This window comes from Cervus elaphus, chromosome 27 (assembly GCF_910594005.1).
Source record: "Cervus elaphus chromosome 27, mCerEla1.1, whole genome shotgun sequence".
In the NCBI taxonomy this organism is placed as follows: Eukaryota; Metazoa; Chordata; class Mammalia; order Artiodactyla; family Cervidae; genus Cervus; species Cervus elaphus.
Genome location: NC_057841.1, coordinates 5,865,437 through 5,882,375, shown reverse-complemented (window position 1 = coordinate 5,882,375; position 16,939 = coordinate 5,865,437).

Sequence of the window (16,939 nt, the reverse complement as noted above, 5' to 3'; positions counted from 1 at the left end):
TCTGCAGAGGAGCTCCATGGAAAGCTCGGCGTCTGAGCCGCCTGTGCCTCTCCAGTCTCTGCCTCTGGTGGACTCCAGGCCTTTCTTTTGAGGCTCTGCAGCCCCCTCTGCAAGCCTCCTGCTGGTGGCCAGGCCGCTCTGCTTCCCTCTGGGCGGAGTCAGAGAGAAGGTGGAGTGCGCGTCCACCTGGGGTTGGCACCAACCTTGTGCACAAGGCTAGCGGTTTCCAGTGTCTCTGCTCTGAAGTGAGGAGGTTCTGTCCAGCTCTGATCTCCCCTGGCAGCCATCTAGACCGAGGCAAACTGCCAGCGTTTGGACTCTGTACATATGAAGCTCCAACCTAAAATGTTTTAATAGGCTTGAAAGTTTCGGTGAAAACATTTCTTGAGAAGTAACATTTCTTGAGAAGTTTCTGTAAGAAAAAAGAGCATTTATTTTGGTTCTGTCTCTGCTGGCGGGTTGCCTGGCTCTGCACCCCCACCCCCGTGCCACCCCCACCGCCCCGGCTCTTTGTTCTAACTGGGCTTTCCAGCCTCCAACCAGTAACTTGGGCTGAGAGCCGTTCTGAGAAGTGGGACAGCTCTCAGGAAGCCTCACTACACTGCAGCACCGTGTGTCTGCAAGACTGGGCTGCCCTCCGTTGAGGGAGGGCAGGCCCCAGCCCGAGTTGGGCCAGGACTGGGGCCTCAGACGGCAGGGGCTCCTGCCAGTGGAGATGCTCCCACTGGGAGTGTGAGTGGGAGGAGAGGGCAGGTTTTATGGGACTTGGAAAAGAAGAATGACAACCACTTAAAACATGTCACAAATTCCTTTCATGAGATGGACAGAATGTGGCCAGCCACACTCTCGGAGTGAAAGGGCGGGGAAAGGGCGAGGACACGGCCCCTGCACACGTCCAGGGGAGGCAGCCATGCCAGGCGCTCGGCTTCTCCCCAGGGCCCTGCAATCCGCGTCCTGGCAGGTCCTCAAACACCTGCTGCAAGTGCTGGTCCGGGAACCTCACTGTGAAGCTGGAAAGATGCGTCTTTGCTGCCTGAAGATCGAGCCTTCCGAGCAGCCCTATCACAGTACAGTGACACCCAGCTGTATTTCAGTATGTGACTCCATCTCTCTCTAAGCTACTTGTGACACAGGTTTGTAAAACAACTCATTCAATACAGTGTGCTGTCCCCTCAGCTGTGTCTGACTCTTTCGACCCCATGGACCGTAGCCCACCAGGCTCCTCTGTCCACAGGATTCTCTAGGCAAGAACACTGGAGTGGATTGCCATGCCCTCCTCCAGGGATCTTCCCGACCCAGGGATCAAATCCACATCTCTTGCGTCTCCTACATTTGCTGCTGCTGCTAAGTCACTTCAGTCGTGTCCAACTCTGGGACGGCAGCCCATCAGGCTCCCCCATCCCTGGGATTCTCCAGGCAAGAACACTGGAGTGGGTTGCCATTTCCTTCTCCAGTGCATGAAAGTGAAAAGTGAAATTGAGGTCACTCAGTCATGTCCGACTCCCAGTGACCCCATGGACTGCAGCCCACCAGGCTCCTCTGTCCATGGGATTTTCCAGGCAAGAGTACTGGAGTGCAGTGCCATTGCCTTCTCCAGCCTACATTTGCAGGTGGGTTCTTTACTATTAGTGCCCCCAGATACATCTGTAATGACTGTTTTTGACATTGATGACCAATGTCATCTGCAAATAAGTTTTCTGCTAATAAAAATCTGTGATGAGAGAGAGACCTGAAGGGGGCGAAGGGGACTTTGGAGCCCTTGTCAGCTCCCAACCCAGGCCTCATCCCTGGCCATCCCAGCGGGTAAGCGCCTCTCACCCGCTCCTGTGGGCGTGGTCCCCTCCTCCTCTGCAGCCCCCACATCCTGGACACCCCCCCCCCAACTCACACAGACCCTGCTCTTGAGTCTCAGGTACCACCTGACCTGTGTTCCAGGTTTTTCATCTCAATGACTGGTGAAGACTATCAGACCCCCATCTGGATTGAGTGGAGGGTAACGCAGAGAGCCTTCAAAGGCTCCAGGTGGCCACAACCCCCAGGCACCTTCTAACATCCTCACCCCAAGCCTCCCAGCCCTGCTGCCCCTTGGTACCAACCACCACCCTCAGGTTTTGATGGCTTGATGCAGCAGCCCTCGTGAGGCCACCAAGACACTCACCTGAAGACCCCCTCCCCCCCATCCTGCTGTGTTACAAGCAGGGCACTCGCGCGTTCTCCGTAACTGGTGATAGGCACCCCGCGCGGGGCAGTGGCCGGGCCCGGGCACAGGAGTCAGCGCCTGAGGTCTGTGCAGCTGGCACAGGCTCTGCTTCCCGCCCGTGCTGGGCCCTGCACACGCCTGGCGCTCCGTGCCTTCCAGGTCCTCCCCAGAGCCCTCTCACTTGCTCTCCATCCAGACGAGAGCACGGCTCTCTCCTCGGCCCCGGCCTTTCCTCCCCTTGCCGAGCAGATGGGATTTTGCCATTATCACGTGGCGGATACTGACGACAGAAGTACAGATTTCCTCTTGCACATGTACTTCTAAAGGCAAATTGTGCCCCACTGTGGTGACAGGAAAGAATGCAAACCAGGGAGCCTCACTGCCACGTGCCTGTGACGACTGGCTCGAGGTCTGATGGCAGCTGCAGGAAGGGGACCCCACCGGGGATGGGCATGCCTGGTTTCCCTGCAGAACCCTGCATTTTGCAATGATGATAGATTTTGTTAGCTTGTTAATTCCTTCAGACCAGGTACTGTGTTTATTATCTAATTTATTAATTCATTCATTTGCTCTTTATGCGTGTTTAACACCCTCTCCAGCATGGTAGGCAGACACTTTTCTCTAGCATGAGAATAACCCCTTTATGGAATATGATCACCCAGTTCAACATTTCATTCTCACAAAGGCGATTACTGCATGAATCCCCCTCTTCAAACTTGCAACACTCTATGATGAGAAGAAATGCTTCTTCATTACAAGTGTTTTCCCCACAAAAAAGCTGGCAGTTACCATGACAGGCGAGTGATGTAGGTACTTGTGTAAGTGCATTGTTGTGCTAGGGTGGAAACAAACCTAAGAAAGAATAATACAGTAAATGAAAACCTGGAGTCAGAAGACCAAAGTTCAAACACCGTTTCTCCAGGGACCAGTTAAGTTGCTAGCTTCTCTGGATGTCAGTTTCCTCGTCTAGGAAACAAGGATGAAGCAACCTCCTGCCTCTCACGGATGTCACGGAAATGAAATCAGAAAGGGGGTGAGCACATCTTGAGGACACCTCGGGGGCAGGCAGCTCACTGTAGGGAGGTGAAACCTGGGCAGAGAGCCACTGAAGAGCACTGAGCCACTCACCCACTCCGTACCACTGCTCAGGGTATTTCCAAATCCTGGTTTGCAGCTGAGCCTGGATAACTGCTGTCCTGCCCGGTTCTAGCGTGTGCAGGCCACAGTCAGGACCCCAAGCACACACAAGTGGCCTCTCATTCTACAAGGGTCGGCTTCCAACTGGCTGTCCAAATGTCTGAGGGCAGCTCTCCCCATCTAGGGCCATCCCAGAGCACAGAGGAAACCAAAGGCCTCCTGCTGTTGGGCCTGGGAGGACCAGGAAAATAACCTGGGATTACTCCCCCTGACCAGCACGGGGAGGACGCCCCTCCAGACATGAGAGGATCTTTCGTTTCTGGAAATGAAATTTCCCCTTCTCATGGTGGGTAGGGGTTCTTACTGAATCCTCCCAAACCTCAGCACTCTGAGCGCTCACACAACTTTGCCATATTTAAACAACATTTGTGCTATTTAGTTACTTAATAATTTTCTTTGAATTAATTTTAAATGTAACCCTTAAAAAAAAAACTTGTCCTTATCCTAAGTAAAATGAATAACATCACAGGCTTAATATATTTGTTGTATTTTTTCTATTACACATTCAGACAAATACATAATAACCATGTAATGAGTAAATTAAAACATGTCTGTCCCTCAGCTAAGTTCAATCGTTCAGTCATGTCCGACTCTTTGCGACCCCTTGGATTGCAGCACGCCAGGCCTCCCTGTCCATCACCAACTCCCCGAGTTTACTCAAACTCATGTCCATTGAGTCAGTGATGCCATCCAACCATCTCAACCTCTGTCGCCCCCTTCTCCTCCTGCGTTCAATCTTTCCCAGCATCAGGGTCTTTTCCAATGAGTCAGCTCTTCGCATCAGGTGGCCGAAGTATTGGAGTTTCAGCTTCAGCATCAGTCCTTCCAATGAATATTCAGGACTGATTTTCTTTAAGATTGACTGTCCCTACGCTACCTAAAAAGTCTCAGCGTTTCAGTCTGGGAAAATCGCTTGAAAGAACCCCGTTTGCCTTTGGGGAAGGGCGAGAGGGCGTGGCAGAGCCCAGACACTCCGCGCCGGAGCGCCTCTGTCCCCACCCCCATCCCGGCACAGTGCTGGACCGACTTCGCAGAGAAATTCGCTGAAGGAACGTCTCCATCTAGTGGCAGAGACCTCTCATTACAGCCGGAAGGCAGCTCCTGCTAAAAGGCGCCGGGGGTTTCCTTTGAAGGGGGGTCGAGTTCTGGAGAGTGAGGACGGCTGCTTACCTCACTGAATATTCTAAAACCCTCTGAACTGTACACTTTAGAGGAGTGAATTGCCTGGTAAAAATTGCATCTCAATTTTCAAAAACAGAACGATTACGGGAGGATTCAATATGAACAGAAAGAGAAAACACGCCTGTGCCTTCTCCTGGTGAAATTATATCATCTGAAGCGTGGCAGTGAGGGCGTCTTTTTCTTCGCTCTGTCTTGGGATGTGAAGTTTACATCCAGGGGCCAGAAGTCCTACCAAAAATAGATTCTTTCATTTGTTTGTTTCATTTGTTTGTTTGTAAACCACGGCTATAGCGCCTATTAAACACAATTTTCCCATGATTCCTTTAGCTGATATTCTAAAAAGTTGTCTCTCTTTAAGGCCTTTTTACCCTAAAAAGTGCTTTCAAGCTGCAATTACACAGATCTGAAATGTGCAGCCTGTGCCTTCACATTCACTTCACAGTGGAGTTGGTGGGTGTGGTTAAATTATGATGTTTTATTCTAAGGGGAGGCTGAGAAACATCTGCTCCTTGATGGAAACCATGTGTTGTTGCAAGACACTACGTCAGGCAGTTTAATACGATGTATCCCTTACAATTACAAGTGCTAAACAGAACCCGTTACAGAATTCCCACTCATGTTCTCGTCACACACCAACTCAAGAATCTTCCCCTGTAACTCGTAGGGGATTGATCAGTGCAATTATTTTGTAAAGGTCTTTGTCAGTGGATTCAAAATAACCAGAAACAGTAATTATTATTATTTAGGATTCAAGTGTTGATTTTCCAGCTGAGATGCAGCCTTAGCCTCACGCGGCTACAGGTGTGGATAAAGCAGATAGCAAACCCTTCTGTGTGCAGCACATTTTCTGGGAGGGCCTCTCACCCTGCCGGGCACATGCTCCCACTGCAGTGTGTAGGAAGGTGGTCCCAAGACTTCCAGACAAGCCAGCGTGAGCTCAGTTCCGCACCGGCCACAGCTCACGTCCTCACGCCCTAAGCAGGTCTCCCTCATTGGGAGGCTTGAGAGAAGGTGCCTTCCCCAGCCCACCCCCTTCCCCTCCTCCCCCTGACCCAGAGGGCTTTGCCTGCCCTGCTGCTGCAGGAGTGAGGCAGCCCCTCCAACCTCAGTGCCTCAGCCGGAGCTGTCAGGACAGGGGGAGAAGCCGGAGCAGGGTCTGGTAACAGCTCTCACTGCCCCAACTCCACTTCCCCCCACCTCAGTCCTGCTTCCTCTCCTCTCCTCTCACATCTCATACCCCGAGGCCCGTGTGCACATGATGCCTATAATGTACAGGATGAATTATTTAGCCCAAAACGTCATTAGTTCTCTAACTAACGAGAGAGATCTCATTAGTTAGAGTTCTCTAACTAATTAAGTTGAGAGATCCAGAGCTAAACTGGCCAAGGAAAAAGAGAGGAGACAGTGAGCAAAACTGATAATGGAAGAGGAGCTTTCATAAGAAACCATGCCAGAAATAAAGAAATGTTACGATGAAATGGACAGATCCCTAGAAAGACACAAATGACCACAACTGACTCAAGAGGAAACAGACAACTGGAACGAACCCACAACAAGCAAAGAAATTCAATTGGTGATTTTAAGTCTTTCAACAAAGAAAAACTCAGTTCCGTGTGGTTTCAATGGTGAATCCCATCATACATTAATATTTAGAGAAAAGCCATGAAATTAAAAGATGCTTGCTCCTGAGAAGAAAAGCTATGACAAACCTAGACATAGGTTATTAAAAAGCAGAGACATCATTTTGCTGACAAAGGTCATTAGAGTCAAAGCTAAGGTCTTTTCAGTTAGTCATGTATGGATGTGAGAGTTGGACCATAAAGAAGGCTGAGCACCGAAGAATTGATGCTTTCAAACTGTGATGCTGGAGAAGACTCTTGAGAACCCTTGGACTGCAAGGAGATCAAGCCAGTCCATCCTAAAGGAAATCAACCCTGAATATTCATTGGAAGGACTGATGCTGGAGCTAAAGCTCCAATATTTTGGCCACCTGATGAGAAGAGCCGACTCATTGGAGAAGACCCTGATGCTGGGAAAGATTGAGGGCAGGAGGAGAAGGAAACAACAGAGGATGAGATGGTTGGATGGCATTACTGACTCAGTGGACATGAACTTGAGGAAACTCTGGGAGAGAGTGAAGGACAGGGAAACCTCGTGTGCTGCAGTCCATGGAGTTGCAGAGAGTCGGACATTACTTAGTGACTGAACAACTGTTGGGGAAGTCATATTAGGAATTTATATTTGATTATGACTCTTCGGGCTGTTTTGTGGTGTGTGCTCTTGCATGAGGGCTAGTGTCAGTTTAAGGACCCCACAAGCCACTTGGCCAAACAATATGGGTGCTGAGATAGCAACAGTATGGAGTAGCTTCTATTTTATAAGAATACAGTATATAATACTTACAACATACAAAATATGTATTAATCGACCATTCGTGTTATCAGTAAAGCTTCCAGTCAACCTTAGGCTTTCAGTAGTTAAGTTTGGGGAGTCAATAGTTATACACAGATTCTTGACTGCACAGAGGGGTCAGTGTCCTGTTCTTAAAAAGTCAAGTGTACTATCATCAAATAACCTGAAATGAAATTAAGAAAATAATTCCCAAAAAAAAGAAAATAATTCAATGTACAATAGCATCAAAAAGAAATAAAGTACCTAGCATTGAATGTAAAAAGAAAAAAAGAAGTTCAAAATTTATTCACTGAAAACTATAAAATATCACTGAGAGAAATTATAGAAAACTTAAGTAGAGAGATATCCCACGCTCACAGATTGAAAGATTCAATATTATTTGTATGTCAGTTCCCTACAAATTATAGAGAAACAATGCAGTCATTATCAAAATCCCATCATGTTTTTGTAGAAACTGACAAACCGATCCTAGTAAATATGTGGACATGAAAAGGACCTAGACTAGCCAAATTATTCTGACAAAGAACAAAGCTGGAGAACTTACACTATTGGATCTCAAACTCACTATAAAGCTATAGAAATCAAGATCAGCTGGTGTTAACATAAGGACAGACATAAAGATCAATGGAACAGAACTTGAAATTCTAGGATGTTCATGGTCTGTATTGTAAAATTTAACACAAAATAACATTTTAAAGAGTCATTGGAGAGAGATTTCTTCCTATTAAGGACTCTCTCAACCCCATAGTTTATTCTCATGTCTGTCTTGTGCTGGATTCAGAGCAGGGACCGGCAGGAGATGACTCCAACCCATTCTCTGCTGTGAATTACACGAACGTGATTGTCTTGGGACCTGCTTTTTAGAAACTCTCTCTCCAGCAGCTGTAATGGAAATTTGGTCATAAGATGAGAAGCAAATTAGGAGGTAATCTGTACATAAAATCATGTGGAATTCATGCAGGAACATTACTTCCTATCACACAACATCGTACTTTTTATTAGGAAAGTTTTCAGATATGCAAAAATACCAACGTTCCTGATATTCCTCTGATCAGGACAGAACCTACCTTGTTCAATCACACTTCCCATTTAGTAGGCCTGATTGATTAGAAATAAATCCCAGGTATCCTATTATTTCATCTATAAATATTTCATCACACATCTTTAAATGATAAAGGTTGTTCTTAAAACGATACTCAAATAAATCACCAGTAATCTCCTATAGGTGGAGAAGGAAATGGCAACCCACTCCAGTATTGTTGCTGGAGAATCCCATGGAAGAGGACCCTGGTGGGCTATGGTCCATGGGATCGCAGAAGAGTTGGACACGACTTAGCGACTGAACAATAGTCTCCTACAGGAATTGAAACAGTAAAAGGAAGCAATCCTCTGTAAGCTGCACAGACTCTGCCTATAAAGTCTAGCTCTCTTTAAACAGCCTTTTTATACCCATCTGATGATGTAAAATCAAATGAGTCTCATGTTCATTTTTCCAAAAATAATAAACTTTTCCGAGCAGCACAGTAAACAGCAGAGCGTGCCGTGGTCAGGAGCCTGCTGTCCCAGGGGGACACAACAGTGCCGGCCGACGCACCCCCTTCTATGGGAGCACACCAGGCCCAGCTCGGACCTAGGAAAGTGGACCCTCAGTCCAGAACAAGGGCTGACTGCCTAGTTCTAAACCTGATAAAGAGAAACTTCAAGTGAAAACCGCTGGCTTAGAGATGTGAATCAAATTCACTCTATCTTTTCTCAACATCTGACTTGAAATAATAATTTAAAAAATTAAACCCAAGCCTTGTGGGAAGGGATTCCGAGGTGGCTCAGCGGTAAAGAATCCACCTGCCAATGCAGGTGGTGTGGGTTTGATCCCTGGGTCCAGAAGATCCCCTGGAGTAGGAAATGGCAACCCACTCCATATTCTTGCCTGGAAAATTCCATAGACAGGGCTGGCGGGCTACAGTCTATGGGGTCGCCAAGAGTCAGGCATGACTGAGCAGCTGAGCACACCTTCACATGTAACTGCCTCCAGGCCGCCTCTCCCCACCGTAACAGACAGTGTGCCGGGAAGATGCCAGGAGATCAGTGCTGCTGACCCGCCACTAGTCATCCCCTCATGTGAGTGGTGAGTGCTACACTACTCTGGCTTAACCCAGGGAACACTGACTCTCTGCTCCCATGGGCTTGGCTGCACAGACAGCATTTTACTGTGGTTGGTCCAGGAGATCCAAGGGGACACCACAACATCCCCCTTTACTGGGGAGTAAGACCATAGAGAGAGCAGGGAGACTCTCCTGATCACCCAGCCACCCTGAAGGGCCGGGACATGCTCCTGGGAAAGTCGCTGTTCCTTTCCCCCTCCCTCTCTTTTTCCCTCTGGTTTTCTCCCTTTTCTGTCTGTATTTCAAGGTACTGGTCTTAGAGGAGTCATGTGCTCACTGCCCCTTCTGTTTTGGTGAGTGGGGCAGAGGGAAAGCTGGAGATGGAGATAGTTCCTGTTAGTGGGAGAGCACTGTTGACATGTGTGGGCCCCCCCCCCCCCCCCCCCCCCCCCCGCCAAAAGAGATTCCTGGGAGGGGAGGAGGGAGTGGGAGGAGAGAGTTGGGGGGAGGGGAGAGAGGGGGAGGGGAGGGGAGGGGAGAGTGGGGGGAGGGGAGAGGAGAGTGGGGGAGGGGAGAGTGGGGAGGGGAGAGAGGGGGAGGGGAGGGGAGGGGAGAGGGGGGGCAGGGAGGGGGGGGAGGCAGTGGGGGGGGGGGGGGGGGGAGTGGAGGAGGGATCACTTTTGTCCTGTGATCCAGTTAGAAACAGAGAAGAAAATCTAAGAGGTTTCCACTTTGGGTGGGACAGCAGTCTGGAGACTCTAGGGGCCCCACACTAAGAACACTTAGATTTCTGTCTAGGACATGAATTTCCATGCCAGCACCAGGTTTGAAGGAAGCAAGGGACATCCTGAAAGTGAAAGTGAAAGTCGGTCAGTCATGTCTGACTCTTTGCAACCCATGGACTATACAGTCCACTGAATTCTCCAGGGCAGAATACTGGAGTGGGTAGCCTTTCCCTTCTCCAGGGGATCTTCCCAACCCAGGGATCAAACCCAGGTCTCTAGCATTGCAGGCAGATTCTTTACCAGGGACATCCTGAAGTCTCTCAAACCAAGGAAAGCCTAATGAGCTTGACCCAGGGAGGGAAGTCCAGTAAGAAAATACAAGAAGCAGAGTGGCCCTCAGGGAACTTGCCAATATCACAACTACTGATTATATATTATGCAAATATTTCAGATATCCATCAAGTGGTTGGACCTGTTTCTTTTCATTGGAATGTAGCTCTTTCATAATAATTACCCAAAAAAGGAAGCTATGAAATGTAAAAACAACGGTGAGAAACAAATCAATTAATATGGTGGTAGTTCAGTCACTAAGTCGAGCCCATGGACTGTAGCCCTCAGGCTCCTCTGTCTGTGGGATTTCCCAGGCAAGAATACTGGGGTGGGTTGCCATTTCCTTCTCCAGAGGATCTTCTTGACCTAGGGATTGAACCTGCATCTCCTGCATTGCAGGCAGATTCTCTACCGACTGAACCATCAATTGGTAAACATAGGTTAAAGAAAAACAGTCTATAAAACAATGACTAACTTGGGAGTTGTAAAAAAAATGCAGAATTAAAATATTAGATAATTACAGTGTGTAAGTCTGAAGAACAGAGGTATTGTGTTTTGAGATCTATATGTTGTTTCGAAGGAAAGTGGAATATTAACTTTACATTTAGTAAGTTAGGAATGCAGGTTCTTTGGGTTCCTGAACCCAGTTCCAGTTGTGTGTGTGTGTGTGCAGGCTTCCCTACATCAAAAAGCAATTCTTGGATGCCAGCAGGATATCCAGGAATCCAACTCAGTCCTGATACTGTCTCGCTAGAGACAGAATCAGACTACAACTTAAAAGGCTCAGTCCCACAAGACAGCCCTCCACTTCAGACTCCAGTCGAAAGCCCGGGTTCTGTCCTCCTTACAGACTCATCCCGAGGACTTCTTCAACTCAGGATGTCAATCACAAGTCCAGTTGTCACGTGCACTTCTGACCAGCTGGCTAGAATCAGAGGTTCCCACAGCCCCCTCCTCAGGTTGGATTAATTTGCTAGAACAGCTCACAGCACCTGGGAGCTTTCTTACTGGATTACCAGTTTGTTTTAGAAGGATGTGGCATCGGATGGAAGAGAGACACAGGGTGAGGCATGGCGGGGGAGCAGGGGGTGTGAAGTTTGCATGCGCCCTGCAGGTATTAATATAAAACTTGGAAAGGAAGTAATTAAACAATAATTTGTAAATTATATGAAAACTCCAAAGAATCTACTGATATACTACTTAAAATAATTTATTAAAGCAAATGGATCATTGCACAAAAATCTGCATTTTTACATACCAACACCAGTCAATTAGAAAGTATCAATTTTTAAAAGTATCATGCATTGGCAAAAGTATCAACAATGAAAAAAATGGACAAAAGTGTCAACAACAAAAAATAAAGTAACTAGGAATAAATGTAACCAATATACAAATCCTACATGCAGAAAATCATAAACTCTTATTGGAAGACTTTGAAGGGGGCCTAAACAACTAGAGTAAACTCCGGGAGTTGGTGATGGACAGGGAGGCCTGGCCTGCTGCGATTCATGGGGTCACAAAGAGTCGGACATGATTGAGCGACTGAACTGAACTGAACTAACTAGAGTGATATACTCTTTATAGATGGGGAGATTCAAATCACAAAGATGTCTCTTCTTCCCAACCAGAGTTATAGATTCCATGTAGTTCTGAGCAAAACTCTTAACAGGTATAATCAATAAATTTGACACATTAATTTAAAAATTTATGAAGCAATGGCCAAGAATAGCCACAAAACTTCTTTCTAAATAAATAAACTACTAGGGGCAATTGCCCTCACAAATAATATGCCTTACTATCACTCTATAGCAATGAAGACAAGACAAGAACCCAAAATAGAAAGTCCCAAACAAGCCCATGTATTTATAGAGGCTCACTGAGTGTCAGAGGTGGCACTGCGCTCAGTGGGAACAAGAGAAGCTGTTCAGCAGCAGTAGGGCTGGTAGGAACAGCCAGTCGAGCTCGGTCAACTGGTAACCCATGTGGGAAAGAAGCCATATCCCTGCCCTACACCATATACAGAACATCCATTTCTTATTAAAGACTGAGCTGTGAAAGGCAAACTGTTATAAAATTAAGGAGTAAAAAAGGAAGCCATCTTTATGCTCTCAGGTTAGGGGATACATTCTTAAAATTAAAGACTTCTTTTCTCAAATGACCATGAAAAATACAAGTCAAAAACTGGTGGATGATATAGGTAACATAAACAATAAAAGATCTGTTTCAGGAACCACAAGGAACTACCACTGCTCAACAAGAAAAAGACAAACAACCCAACAGAAAAATGAGTGACAAACTTGAATACATTTTGCAGAAAACACAAAAGGCACATTTATTTTAAAAAATAGGAAGATACTAAGTCAAAATGGCTAGCAGATGAATACAAATTAAAATCACAACTTCATTTTAACAATTTTCATTTAGATTGGCAAAGATTAAGTAGCATAATAGCAAGTCATTGAAAATGTGGTGAGAATATAAGCTGAGACAACAATTTTGACATATCTCATAAATCTGAACACTTGCATATCCTGATCAGCAATTCCACATTATTATACATATCTCCAGATTTCAACTCATTATACTAAGAAACATGCAGAAATATGTTCATTGTAGCAATTTCCATATTACCAAAAAGGGAAAACAATCTAAATGTCCTTCTATAAAATAATGTATAAATAAATCCTGTAATATTCCCCCAATGAGCTATTATATAGAAGTCACAATAAAGTGTACCCATATAAAATAACACAAATAAAATTTGGATACATAGTGATGAATGAAAAAACCATTCACAGATTTAAAAACATATGATGCATTTTTATAAACATCAAAAACAAGCATGACTAAACAGTATTTTTGTGCATGCTGCTGCTGCTGCTAAGTCATTTCAGTCATGTCCGACTCTGTGTGACCCCATAGACAGCAGCCCACCAAGCTCCCCGTCCCTGGGATTCTCAAGGCAAGAACACTGGAGTGGGTTGCCATTTCCTTCTCCAATGCATGAAAGTGAAAAGTGAAAGTGAAGTTGCTCAGTCGTGTCCAACTCTTAGCGAGGCCATGGACTGCAGCCCAGCAGGCTCCTCTGTCCATGGGCTTTTCCAGGCAAGAGTACTGGAGTGGGGTGCCATTGCCTTCTCTGATCTTTGTGCATACACTTATACAAATGCAGCAAAACATCATACAACAGGAAAAAGACAAACATGAATTTGAGGATGGCTGATACCTCTGGTGGGGAATCAAGGGGATGAGATGGGATTGTAATGAACATGTAGGTAGCTGTAACAATATTGGTCATGTTCAACATTTTCAGACCACGGATAGGTTCATTTTAGGATTACATCATCTTTGGTATGTACATAATTTACAGTTATTAAATAAGGGGAGGGAAGAACAAAGGGCGAAAGAAATCCAACTAAAGACCATGACAGGTCTACCTTGGAAATATGAAGGGTTTGGTTCCAGACCACTGCAGTAAAAGTGAATATTGCTAAGTCTCACAAATTTTTGGCTTCCCAATGCATATAAACATATTTCTACATTATACTGTAGTCCATTACAGGTGCAATAGCATTGTGTCTATTTTTTTAAAAAAGTGTACATACCTTAACTTAAAAATGCTTTATTGTTAAAAAATGCTAACCATCATCTGAGCCTTCAGAGAGTCGTAATCTTTTTGCTGGTGGAGGGTCTTGCCTGGATGTTGATGGCTGCTGACTGATGAGGGTGGTGGTTGCTGAAGGTTGGTGTGGCAATTTCTTAAAATAAGACAATAGGGATGTTTGCCACATCAATTGACTCTTCCGTTCATGAACAATTTCTCTGTAGCATGCAATGCTGTTTGATAGCATTTTACCCACAGTAGAACTTCTTTCAAAATTGGAGTCAATCCTCTCAAATCCTGCTGCTGCTTTATCAACTAAGTTTATGTAATATTCTAAGTCTTTTGTGGTCATCTCAACAATCTTCACAGCTTCCTCACCGGTAGATTCTGTCTCAGGAAACCACTTTCTTTGCTCATCCATAAGAAGCAACTCTTCATCTGTTAAAGTTTTATCATGTGATTGCAGCAACTCAATCACATCTTCAGGCTCCACTTCTAATTCTAGTTCTCTTGCTATTTCCACCACATCTGCAGCTACTTCCTCCACTGAAATCTTGAACCCCTCACAGTCATCTATGAGGGTTGGAATCAATTTCTTCCAAACTCCTGTTAATGTTGATATCTGAACCTCTTCCCATGAGTCACGAATGTTCTTAATGGCATCTAGAATGGTGAATCCTTTCCAGAAGATTTTTAGTTTACTGTGCCCAGATCTATCCGTGGAATCACTATCTATGGCAGCTAGAGCCTTTCTAAATGTATTTCTTAAATAATACAACTTGAAAGTTGAAATTACTCCTTGATTCATGGGCTGCAGAATGGACACTGTGTTAGAAGGTAGGAAAACAACATTAATCTCATTGTACATCTCCATTAGAGCTCTTGGGTGACCAGGTGAATTGTCAATAAGCAGCAATATTTTGAAAGGAATCTTCTTTTCTAAGCAGTAGTTCTCAACAGTGGGCTTAAAATACTCAGTAAACCATGTCGTAAAAAGATGTGCTGTCATCCAGGCTTTGTGGTTCCATTTATACAGCACAGGCAGAGTAGATTTTGCATAGTTCTTAAGGGCTCTAGGATTTTCGGAATGGTAAATGAGCATTGGCTTCAACTTTAAGTCACCAGATGCATTAGCCCCTAACAACAGAGTCAGCCTGTCCTTTGAAGCTTTGAAGCCAAGCACTGACTTCTCCTCTCTAGCTATGAAAGTCCTAGATGGCATCTTCTTCCAATATAAGGCGGTTTCATCAACATTGAAAATCTGTTGTGTAGTGTAGCCACCTTCCTTAATCATCTTAGCTAGATCTGGGTAACTTGTAGCTTCTGCATCAGCACTCACTGCTTCACCTTGCACTTTCACATTATGGAGACGGCTTCTTTCCTTAAACCTCATAAACCAACCTCTACTAGCTTCAAACTTTTCTTCTGCAGCTTCCGTACCTCTCTCAGCCTTCATAGAGTTGAAGAGAGTCAGGGCCTTGCTCCGGATCAGGCTTTGGCTTAAGGGCATGTTGTGGCTGGTCTGATCTTCTATCCAGACCACCAAAACTTTCTCCATATCAGCAATAAGGCTATTTCGCTTCCTTATCATTCGTGTGTTCACTGGAGTAGCACTTTTAATCTCCTGCAAGAACTTCTCCTTTGCGTTCACAACTTGGCTAACTGTTTGGCGCAAGAGGCCTAGCCTTCGGCCTATCTCAGCTTTTGACATGCCTTCTTCACTCAGCTTAATCATTTCTAGCTTTTGATTTAAAGTGAGAGATGTGCGACTCTTCCTTTCACCTGAACACTTAGAGGCCATTGTAAAGTTATTAATTGGCCTAATATCAATACTGTTGTGGCTTAGGGAACAGGGAGGCCAGAGGAACAGAGACAGGGTACACAGGTTGGTAGAGCAATCAGAACACACACAGCCGTTTATCAGTTAATTTCCCTGTCTTACCTGGGCGCAGCTGTCAGCACCCCAAAACAATTACAGTTGCCAACATCAAAGGCCATGAATCACAGATCATTGTAATATATAGAACAAATATGTTTGAAATACTGTGAGAATTACCAAAATGTGACATTCAGACACAAAGTGAGCAAATGCTGTTGCAAAAATTGGTGCTGATAGACTTGCTCCATGCAGGCTTGCCACAAACCTCCAAGTGGTAAAACAAACAAAAAACATGATCTGGGAAGCATAATAAAATGCAACAACAGTATGCGGATACTGAGTTGTCCGCCTTCCTTAAATTGTGTCAGTTTTTGCTTCATGCACCTGCGGTGGGGGTGGGGGGGCTCTTGCTGTTGGGACAGGTGCTTCTGTCCAAATCTCAGCAGAGAAAAAGCAGCTCTTCAGAAATCGTATCAAGAAAGACCTTTTGAATGCCTCCGCAGACGACTGCTCCCGGACTGAATCAGCTCGTCTCCGCGGCGGCTCCCGCTGTCTCCGGGCAGAGCACCAGGTCTCCCAAGGCGGGGTGAAGGCGAGGCGGGCAGTGCAGTGAAGTTTCAGCCGGAAGAGACCCCAGAACACGCACTCCGGGGCGAGGAGGAGACCTGGCGACCAAGCCCCAACCCGGCGCCGCACGGGGCACGCTGGGCCAGCGGTCCACGACGCCCGCTCCGCACGCCGGGGTGCACAACGCAGTCTGGGATTCCCGGGGCAGCTGCACGCCGGGCCTCGGACGGCCGGACTCCGAGGGTGATGGGAGAGGTCGTGGGAAGACGGCCGCTGCTGCGTGCCGACACCCGCGGCGCCAAACGGGGAGCCGTCCTGAGACGCCAGCCAGCCCTCAGAGCGGAAAGGGCGGCGAGGAGCGCTGCATACTGGTACTTGTAGTTCTTCTGGCACCGTCCCCGAGCCTGCGATGGGGTCTGCGGGGCAGACACCCCTGTTGCATGCCGGGACTCCCGGCGCCAGATGGTTACTCGTGATCCCTAGGGGCGCGCTGCATGCTGGTACTTGTAGTTCTCCTGGCACCGGCCCCGAACCGGCGATGGGAGCTGCGGGACAGACACCCCTGTTGCATGCCGGGACTCCCGGCGCCAGACGGGGACTCGTGATCCCGCGGGGCGCGCTGGACGCCGGGACTCGTAGTCCCAGGACGTCCAGCCGCAGCGCCTGATACGGTTTGCGGCCCGGGGGCCCCTCTTTGCCTGCCGTCGCCAGTCCCGGATGCTGGTGCTCACGGGGTGGACG